This window comes from Otolemur garnettii, unplaced genomic scaffold, assembly GCF_000181295.1.
Source record: "Otolemur garnettii isolate 467f Iridium unplaced genomic scaffold, OtoGar3 scaffold00089, whole genome shotgun sequence".
In the NCBI taxonomy this organism is placed as follows: Eukaryota; Metazoa; Chordata; class Mammalia; order Primates; family Galagidae; genus Otolemur; species Otolemur garnettii.
The window spans coordinates 62,406-73,628 of NW_003852484.1; positions in this window are offsets into that span (position 1 = coordinate 62,406).

Sequence of the window (11,223 nt, forward strand, 5' to 3'; positions counted from 1 at the left end):
AAAAAAAAAAAAATTCTCAATTTTCTCATCAGCTAACTTGAATAGAATTCTGATATGAAGATGCAGCCTATTTAAAAATAAAGATCTTTAAATTAAAATAATAATAATAATAATATTTCCAGGGATAACAAGCTTAGATGAACCCCAGAGAAAAACCATTTATGGGTGGCGCCTGTGGCTCAGTAAGTAGGGTGCTGGCCCCATATACCGAGGGTGGTAGGTTCATATCTGACCCCGGCCAAACTGCAACAAAAAAAATAGCTGGGCATTGTGGCACGCGCCTGTAGTCCCAGCTACTCAGGAGGCTGAGGCAAGAGAATCATGTAAGCGCAAGAGCTGGAGGTTGCTGTGGGCTGTGATGTACTCACTCTACTGAGGGCGGTGACAAAGTGAAATTCTGTCTCTAAAAAGAAAAAAAGAAAAACCATTTACTAGGGATGCTATTGTACACCCTCATCTCTTCTTATCGCTGAGTCAGAGGCCTGAAAACTTCAATGACCAATGTCCTCCATCATCAAACGCTTGCACCCAGGAGGAAAGGTCTGTGAAAAACCAGGCAACGCAGCCACTTCCAACACCAGGCACCAACCAAAGCATCATGTCCATTCTTCAAATGTATCCAAAGAAAAGATGCATTCAGGTGTCCATACGTCTGGCCAAACCACTGGGGAGAGGCAGTAGACGTGATGTCCTCAAGGGCTACCCTTTGTTCTCATGAGCTGAAATTAGCCCCCAAAGAGACATTTTGACTAGAGATCACCTCTCCCTGCAATGAGTCAGACATTAATGTTGCACATGACCTGTGAATTCTTCTTACCCCACTAGGCCAATTCACTAACCCTACCAGATGTTGGAGCCGGTAGGAAAGGACCAAATGTTCACATTGGCCAGGTGCCCAGCTTCTGTCTTTCCCCACAGTTACCTAGTGAGGGAGGTGGTATTTTTCCCCATTGGACAGATGAAGAGCTGAGGTTCGGAGAGGTCAAGTAGCCTGTCCACTATCTCCCAGGTAAAACGTGGTAGATTCCTTCTCATTCTAGGGCTTGCAATTTTTTAACCACATCAGGTGCAACCTTCAATTGAGCAGGACCCTATTCTCAGAAAAAAGGTTGTAGGGGTTTTCCCACCAGGTTATAAAGCTCACAATAGCCTGCATCAGAGAAATGATCTGAAAATTCAAATAATGGACTTCTACAGATCTGTTGCTCTGAATTCGAGATTCTGCACTCAGAATTCATTTATCAGCACATTTGAGTGGGAAGAGAAGAAGCAGTTAGATGGATGAGGCCTTGGGCTGAGGGGAGTACCCTAGTGTGGGGTTCCCATCTGTTTCTGACTTCTGTGCCTTTGTTTCCCAGTCCATGGTGTGGAAATAATAATTCTTGTCCATTCTGCCTCACAAAGGACAAAGAGGAGGAGTCCACTGGCATGCTGGCACACTGCAGGACTCCACCGTCCCCACTCAGCCTTAGCAAGATCCCTGCAATGACAAAGGAAATGTGACAGAGTGGAAAACTATTTAGATGCCTCCTCTGAGGTATCCGTGCCCCCCCATCTGTCCTACATACCAGAGGAGGTGCCTTTCCCTGGGCAGCAAATGAACCTGGCAAGACGTGCCAAACTGCCCAGTTTTATCCAGGTCTCCTTGAGCCAGGATAAACAAGTTGCAAGGAAAAATGAATTGCTTTCCCCTGCATGTGACCTCCCACTGCACTGCTGTCACAGAACTTGTGATCCTGTCTGACTGCTGTTTATTTTCATGCCTGTTTCCTTCTGATAGATTGTGAGCAACTTGTACTTAGAGGTCGTTCCGCGTGAACACAAGAAAAGTGTGAATGCATTTTTCTGTTAAAAAAAAAAATACCAGCCTGGGCAAGAGGGAGATGCTATCTCTTCTAAAAATAGAAAAACCAGTTAGGGCATTGTGGTGGGCGCCTGTGGTCCCATCTACTTGGGAGGTTAAGGAAGGAGGATCACTTGAACCCAGGAGTTTCAGTCTCCAAAAAAATAAAAATAAAAGCACAGTAGAAGGCTGATGCTGTCATTGACCATCTTTCTGTTCCAGCACCCCCAATCTCTGTCCTCACCCTGGAGGACCCTGCTAGCAGGAAGAATGGAGGTGTTTTTCTATGTATGCACTGACTGGGTGCCATATTCATATTTATTTGGCTCACACAAATTCAATTTTAGCCCAAACAGAAGAAAACAAAACCAACCAAGAGAGAGAGATGGCAACGTAGTGCCGTTGAGTACAGGGTTGCTCGTTGGCCTGGAGAAGCCGGGATAAGTAGTAGCACAATCCCTCAGCTAAGACAGAGGAACTCAGCTCTCCTCTCAGGGTATAACCATTTCACCACCCTTAGGGATGATTTAAAATGCTTTCAAGGGTAACTCTGACAGTACTTCAATTTTGCCTTAACACTTTTCTTTTAAGGCAAGCGTGAAACGAAGTTTATTGAGGGAGAGAAAGATAGGTTTGCAGAGTAAGAAAGTTTACAAAGTAAGGTACTTTCACCATAGACAGAGACACACCCCATTGCCACAGGAAGGAGGCAAAGAGGCCACCTTACTACTTTTGGGCGGCGCCTGTGGCTCAGTGAGTAGGGCGCCAGCCCCACATACCAAGGGTGACAGGTTCGAACCCAGCCCATCCAAACTGCAACAAAAAAATAGCTGGGTGTCTGTAGTCCTAGCTACTTGGGAGGCTGAGACAAGAGAATTGCCTAAGCCCAAGAGCTACAGGTTGCTGTGAGCTGTTATGCAATGGCACTCTATCAAGGGTGACAAAGTAAGACTCTGTCTCTAAAAAAAAAAAGAGGCCACCTTAACACTTTTTAACCCAACCAGCTCACATTCCAAAATCTGAGCTGAGCCAGATGAACTTGATTTTCCACACATGTACTTTAAAGGGAATAGCCCAGGCAAGATGGCTCATGCCTATAATCCCAACACTCTGGGAGGCTAAGGTGGATGGATTGCTTGAGCTCAGAAGTTTGAGATCAGCCTGGGTGATACCCTGTCTCTAAAAACAGCCAGGTGTTATGGTGGGTACCTGTAGTCCCAGTTACTTGGGAGTCTGAGGTCGGAGGAGCAATTAAGCCCAAGAATTTGAGGTTGCTGTGAGCACCCTACTGAGTGTGACTAAGTGAGATTGTCTCAAAAACTTAATTAATTGGCTCAGCTCAAACGGTTAAGGCATCAGCCACATACACCAGAGCTGGCAGGTTCTAATCCAGCCTGGGCCTGCCAAACAGTGACAACTACAACCAAAAATTAGCTGGACGTTATGATGGGTGCCTGTAGTCTCAGCCACGTGGGAGGCTGAGGCAAGAGAATTGCTTAAGCCCAGGAGTTTGGGGTTACTGGGAGCTGTGATGACACAGCACTTTATCCAGGGAGACAGCTTGAGTCTCTGTCTCAAAAAAAAAAATTAATTAATTAGGCTCAGTGGCTGTAGCGCAGTGGTTATAGTGCCAGCCACATATACCAAGGCTGGTGGGTTTGAACCTGGCCCTGGCCAGCTAAACAACAATGACAACTGCAACAAAAAAATAGCCAGCCGTTGTAGTGGGCGTATGTAGTCCCAGCTACTTGGGAGACTGAGGCAAAAGAATTGCTTAAGCTGTGAGCTGTGTCGTGACAGCACTCTACGGAGGATAACATAGTGAGACTCTGTCTCAAAAAAAAAAAAAAGAAAATTAATTAGTTAATTTTAAAAAAGGGGAATGGGCCTTTTCTCTCAGGACCAGGGGGACTTTGGGCCTCATTTTCCTCAGTACATTCTTGGGTATCTGCTCTCCCAGCAGGCCCTTGGGGTTTTCAAGTTTCTCCTTAATGTCACTGTCTAATTTCGCCTACCCACTGGTCTTGCTTAAACCCAGAGTTTCACTTTACTGTCAATTCTATTGTTTCTTTGGAACCTTTGGGCAATGATCCTTACAATGGTGCATCCCTAGCAAAGAAGAAGGAAAAGAGAATAGCTGATTTTTATGATATTCAAAGCACACAATTAACTCAGATTGCCAGATAGCTCCCCTTCTGGTGTAGTCATCTGAGGAAAACACCAGCATTAAGAGAACATCCAGGCTCCTGCCCAGCTGCTCCCAGAATGGGTAGGGCGGAGTCGAGACCATGCTAAGTGCCCATGTGAAAGCCTTTTAGCATGAAAGCCAGAGCTGTTATCTGTTCCAACAGGATAGAAAGCAGAGATTAGAAGGCCATTAGAAATCATCTAATCCACCCATGTCATTTTAGACGTTTTTCTTTTTTTTTTTTCACTTTATCACCCTTGGTAGAGTGCTGTGGCGTCACAGCTCACAGCAACCTCCAACTCCTGAGCTTAGACAATTCTCTTGCCTCTGCCTCCTGAGTACCCGCCACCCTCGGTATATGGGGCTGGCGCCCTACTCCCTGAGCCACGGGCACCACCCTAGATGTTTATTTTCAATCTCTTCAATTTACAAATGAGGAATCTGAAGCTTCAAAAGAGGAAATGCCTGGTGTAAGTTCATACATTTGCATCAGTGGCTGAGGGGAAACGAGAACTAAGGTCTTCTTCTGACTTTTAATTCACTGTTCGTTCTTCAACTCTAATAAGTCCTGAACTGCGATTTGGAAGCACTGGGTGAAACAAAACAGTTTCCCTATCGCCAGATTTCTGAGCCTTCAATTTGCTATTATAATATACACCCATTTCCTTCCTTCCTTTTCTCTCTCTCTTCATTCTTCCCTCCCTCCCTCTTCCTTCCCTTCCCTCCTTCCTTCCCTTCCCTCCTTCCTTCCCTTTTCCTTCCTTCCTTCCCTTTTCCTTCCTTCCTTCTTTTAAGGCAGAGTCTCACCCTGTTGCCCTGGGTAAAGTGCCATGGTGTCATAGCTCATAGTAACCTCAAACTCTTGCATTCAAGTGACCCTCCTGCTTTAGCCTCCTGAGTAGCTGGGACTACAGTGCCTGCCACAATACTTGGCTAGTTTTTCTATTTTTATTTTATTTTATTTTATTTTATTTTATTTTTTGCAGTTTTTGGCCCAGGCTGAGTTTGAACCCACCACCTCCAGCATATGGGACCAGCACCCTACTCCTTTGAGCCACAGGTGCTGCCCCTACTATTTGAGACTGAGTCTCAAGCTGTCACCCTGGGTAGAGTGCTGTGGTGTCACAGCTCACAGCAACCTTAAACTCTTGAGCTTAAGCGATTCTCTTGCCCCAACCTCCCAAGTAGCTGGGACTACCGGCACCCGCCACAACACCCAGCTATTTTTTGGTTGCAGTTGTCATTGTTGTTTGAACCTGCCAGCCCAGGTGTATATGCCGTACCCACTGAGCTACAGGCTCCACCAGTTTTTCTATTTTTAGTAGAGACAGGGTCTTGCTCTTCCTCAGGCTGATCTCAAACTCCTGAGCTCAAGAGATCCACCCATCGTGGCCTCCCAGAGTTCTGGGATTACACCACCTGTACACATGTCTTTCTAAGAGGGGCATATTGTTTGCAGACTCGTCCAAACTTTTTTGACCAAATCCATTTTTAAATATTATGTCTATTTACATTTTCCAGAAGAGGATTAAAGGGCTGTTATTGTACCACACAAGTAAATTACCTGCACACAGCCCTATAGTTTACCTTCTGCAGCACTGATGCTGAGACGTATAGGATACTTGGGCAATGGGAAAACATACTCCAGCCTCCCTAAAGGTAACTGATGCTGCATCGATGCAGCCATGAATTCTGTGTCTGGGAATATGGAAGAATGACGGTCACCCTCGGCTTTTCTGTGACATGTAGTTTTATCTAAGCAGGGCTGGCGTTCGAGGCTGGTCAGTTTTCCCTGAACAGGAATTGACTGAGCTTCCACAGTATGTCCCAGACCCCTGCCCTAGTGAAGTAGACAGGAGATCAGCACAGTAGACTGGCCTGCAGGGCAGAAATGCTCTTGATAGATGTGATGACAGGGACAGGTAAAAGCCAAGTGAGAGGTCCTGAGGAGGAAGAGGGTGAAAATTAGCCCTGGAGAAGGGGCAAAGAGGCGGGGGCTACAGCAACATGCCTGAGGACCCTCTACCATCCAGTATTAAAGGGTGAGTAGGACTTTACCAGATGGCTGAGTGGGGTGAGGAAGAGGGAACAGCGTGAACAAAGGCAGAGGTGGGGAACCAGCATGGTGTTTGCAGACAGCGTAGGGGATTGAGACCTGTTGGCCGGAAGGGGAGAGCATAACAGGCAGGGATCTGAGTGTGAGGAGCCATCTGCACCACTGAGGAGCACGGACTCCGAGGCTTAATGGAATAAGTTGGTGTCCTGACCCGTTGGGCCCCTATGGCCTAGGTCTCCATTACCGCAGGAAGGAACCAGGTGAGACACGTACAAGCTTGTGGGAGACGGCCAGCCCTTACGTTCGTTCCTGGTAGCCCCGAGCAACCTCCGCACCAGCCTTTCATTGAGACGGAATAATACAGGTGAGAGGAGTAATTAACAATGACTGCGCTGAAGGCACGGGCTCTTTCTCCATAAGGAACTCCTGCGGACTAATGGCCTGAGGTCCACCCCTCAGCTGCAGATCATCTTGCTCAGATGTCATCTGGCTCTTGGCCTCCCCTACAAGTTGGTCTAACGCATCTGATTCAGTTACACTGTGTGGTTCAGTTAGGACACACTATTCTGGAGGCCGAGACTTGCGCGTTGGGCTGGGAGAGGTGGCTCACCCTCATAATCTCAGCGCTTTGGGAGGGTGAGGAGGGAGTGTCCCTTGAGGCCAGGAGTGGGAGGCTCAGAGATTGTGCCACTGTATTCCAGCTCTAAAAAAAAGGAGCACACATTCAGTTCATTTCAGGGATGACAGGCATCCCAGGCAAACTTAGAGAAGAATAGAAAGAACAAACGGGAAAAGGGCAGGGCTGAACAGAAAGGTGGGGGAGGACAGAAGTGGGGGGGGGAGGACTTGGGAGGGTGCAGTTAACTACTGCATCACAGGAATGTGTGCTTCTGAGGGATCAGTGAGCGTCACACACTGACTTCATTGTTCTGCCTTTCCAACTGCTATCTAGGTAGACGCCTGCTCCATTAGAAGGCCCAGGGGCCTGGTAGAGGGAAAATGATTATTTGGATTGCAGTATGTCCTCTTCCCTCCCTAAAAAATTACCTGTTGTTTGTTGTTGTTGTTGCTGTGGGTAGAGTGCCAGGGACTCAGCCTAGTTCATAGCAACCTCAGACTCCTGGGTTCAAGTGAAGTGATCCTCCTATCTTAGCCTCCCAAGGAGCTGAGAATATACAGGCACCCACCCCAAGCCCGGCTAATTTTTTCTATTTTTAGTATTGATGGGGGCGGAGTCTTGCTTTTGTTCAAGCTGGTCTCCAACTTCTGAACTCAAGCGAAATACCCACCTTGGTCCCCAGGTGTTAGGATTACAGGCATGAGCCACTGCACCCAGTTTAGATTACCTGATTTTTTTGTTGTTGTTTGTTTGTTTTGAGACATAGTCTCACTCTATTGCTCTCAGTAGAGGTGCTGTGGCTCCATAGCTCACAGCTACCTCTAACTCTTGGGCTCAAATGATCCTCTTGTCTCAGCCTCCTAAGTAGTTGGGACTACAGTCACCTGCCAAACGTCTGGCTCTTTATTTAGAGACGAGGTCTCGCTCTTGCTCAGGCTAGTCTCAAACTCCTGAGCTCAAGCAATCCATCCACTTGGTCTTTCTAGACTGCTAGGATTACAGGTGTAAGTCACTATGCCCAACCAGGTTACCTGTTTCAAACACTAACTAGAATAACTATTCCATGTACCCTTTGGATTTTCATCAACAACTCTCTCTTTTTTTTTTTTTAAAGACAGTATCACTTTATCACCCTTGGTAGAGTGCTGCGCTGTCACAGCTCACAGCAACCTCCAACTTTTGGGCTTAAAGCGATTCTCTTGCCTCAACCTCCCAAGTAGCTGGGACTATAGGCATCTGCCACAACACACGGCTATTTTTTGTTGTAGTTTGGCTGAGGCTGGTTTCAAACCCACCACTGTCGGTATATGGGGCCAGCGCCCTACCCACTGAGCCACAGGCACTGCCCTCTCTTTTTTTTTGAGACAGAGTTTCATTTTGTGGCCCCCTATACAGTGCTGTGAAATCATAGCTCACAGCAATGTTAAACTCTTGGGCTCAAGTGATTCTCTTGCCTCAGCCTCCCAAGTAGTTGGGACTATAGAAGCCCGCTACAATACCAGCTATTTTTAGAGACAGGGGTCTTGCTCTAGCTCAGACTGGTCTCGAACCTGTAAGCTCAGGCAATCCTTCCACCTTGGCCTCCAAGAGTGCTGCTGTCATTATAGGCGTGAGCCACCTCGCCTGGCCAACAACTCTTTTTTTTTTTGAGACAGAGTTTCACTATGTCACCCTCAGTAGAGTGCTATAGTGTCACAGCTCACAGCAACCTCAAATTCTTAGGCATAAGCAATTCTCTTGCCTCAGCATCCCACGTCACTGAGACTACAGGCACCTGCCACAGTGCCCAGCTATTTTTGTTGTCGTTATTGTTTAGCAGCCCTGGGCCAGGTTCAAACCCACCAGCCTCCAGTGTATGTGGCTATGGGTGCCGCCAACGATTCTCTTCTTGATAACAGCAGAGGCTTCAAGGGGAAGAGTGTGGGTCTTAGGCAGTCATGATGTGGCCCTGCCTGCAGGCCAGCCTCGTCTCCCACCTGTGCTGATTTTGTGTCCTTATGATTGTAGACTGTGGTTCTACACTCACGGTGCTGCTCCTCATCTCTTGGCCTTCGCCTGTGCTGACCTGCCCCACCTGCTGGGGTGCACTCTGCAGCGCTTCTCTAACCCTCTCCACCAGTGTAGTGCTCACTGGTCATCTAGGATTCACTTAGGGGTTCTGTCATCCAAGGGCCTCCTCACTCTGGGCTGGCCCACCATTATTCTCTCCGGCTATTCTTTCCTCACAGTGGCCACATCAGATTATGGAATCTGTTTAGAGGTCTGTGTCTGTGTAGGGCTACTTCTTATTCATTTCAGTATTTCCAGAGCTTATTCCAGTGCCTGGCACATATTATGGGCAAGTGCCTTTTTTTTTTTTAATTTTTGGATAAAAGGTCTCACTCTATCACCTAGGCTTAAGAGCAGTGGCATGACCATAGCTCACTGTAATCTCAAATTCTTCTTGGGTTCAAGCAATCCTCCTGTCTCAGCCTCCCGAAGTATTGGGATTATAGGCATGAGCCACCACCCCTGGCCAAGAAATGCTTATTGAATGACTAAGGTTTAACTGCTTGGGAACTATGTAACCTTGGGAAATCACTTAACCTTCTGAAAGTCTAAGCTTCCTTATCTGCAAAATAAGGTAATACTACCTCTTCCCCAAGATTGTTTTGAGAACTAAATGAGATAATGAACATGAAAGCATTTAGCTTGGCATTGGCTAATAGAAGGTGAACAATAACTTGTTTAAGAGCTAAAAGAGGATGCAAGAGGTTATCTGCTAGAGCCTCCTGCTTTTATCATCATAAGAAACAAAAAGCCCCAAAACAGTCTCCTTATGGCCCAAGCTCTAAATACCTCTTTAGATTAAAGGAAGATGATGGTAACTACAGGTGGCTCCTTTCAGGCATGTAGATTATATTGGGTTTCAGTCCAAAGAACTACTTTCTCAAGGTCAAGGTCTGCAGAATGCATTTTGCCTGGGCCACACCTAAGCAGGTGAGTAGAGTTTGCACATGAAACCAATCAAATGACCCTTTTACCCAGACTCTGAAACAGTAAACACTCCAGACTTTCACCACTCTCTAAATCAGGAAATAAAAATGAAACAGAATCAATGGTCCCAGACTGATTATGTTCCAAAGATAGGATGTTTATTTCTAAATTCTCACATATCAATCCTTTTTACTTTCCACCCTGGAGATAATATCCATTTGCCTTTGTAATCGGGTGTGGAGGAAGGGTAAATTGGCACAGCCAAGAAAAAAGAGATGGGCTGGATAAACTGGCTGTTATTTCATTGTGATGACTCAAGTAAAATAAAATCAACACATCATAGTTACCAAGAGCTTGGCAATTTTTCCCAAGGCCACATCAGAAAACAGGGTCAAATAATAATAATAATAAAAGAAAACAGGACAAACAATTTAAGGAGAAGGAAAGAGAAATGTGTTACTTTGCTGGGAAAGGAGGAAAATCATAGACTATTATCTCAAAATCTAAATTCCTGCTTCTGAGCAAAAGCACAGAGCTTTTAAAGGTTCTGATTAATCCCATAATCCCATGTGGGGTTAAAACGATCTCATGGCCTCCACGTGGATTCATCCCATCTTTGGCTAGGATAAAACGATGTGGATTACAGTGGATTAATCCTATCTTCAGCTAAAAAAAAAAAAAAAAAAATTCCCCATGATCTCTTAACCTCTGCCCAGGTAATTCCTTTGAGCTAGCTCCTCCTATGGCACAATGTCCTGCTCCTCCCCACCACTTGCCTAAGGCAGGATGCAGGCTTCAGTTCCCAAAGAGTTGGTGAAACAGGAAGTATTATTGCCATTTTTTGAGATTATTCTCTCTGTAACAAAATTAGCCCTTTTTTTTTTTTTTACCCTAAATGTAATCCAAACAAGGCTTTTTTAACATCTGGCATCTGAACTTCTTCAAGTCTTAAGCTATTGAGACTGCATGTCAGCTCAAAAAAAAAAAAAAAAATCTTAATTTAGGACTAGAGGTTTGTAAACCAAAGGAAGCTGCCCAAACCCAAAGGAGGGATAGGTGGCATGGGTGGCATATATCTAGACAGCTTGTTCAATCTAGTTCAGCATGCATTTTCTGCCTACTTTGGGCCAGCCATTGTACTAAGAGCTGGGGAGACCAATACCAGTAAGACATAGACATTGTCTTTATTTTTTATTTATTTTTAGACAGAGTCTCACTATGTCACCTTGAGTAGAGTGCCGTCATGTCACAGCTCACAGCAACCTCAAACTCTTGGGCTTAAGCAATTCTCTTGCCTCAGCTTTCCAAGTAGCTGGCACTAGAGGTGCCTATCACAAAGCCCAGATATTAGTCTTGTTACAGTTGTCATTGTTGTTTAGGTGGCCCAGGCAAGGTTTGAACCCACCAGACTTGGTGTATGTGGCTGGCATCGTAACCACTGTGCCACTGTCTTTATTACTGTTCTCATTTAACAGTTAGAAAGCTGGCTCGGCGCCTATAGCTCAACCGGCTAAGGCGCCAGCCACGTACACCTAAGGTGG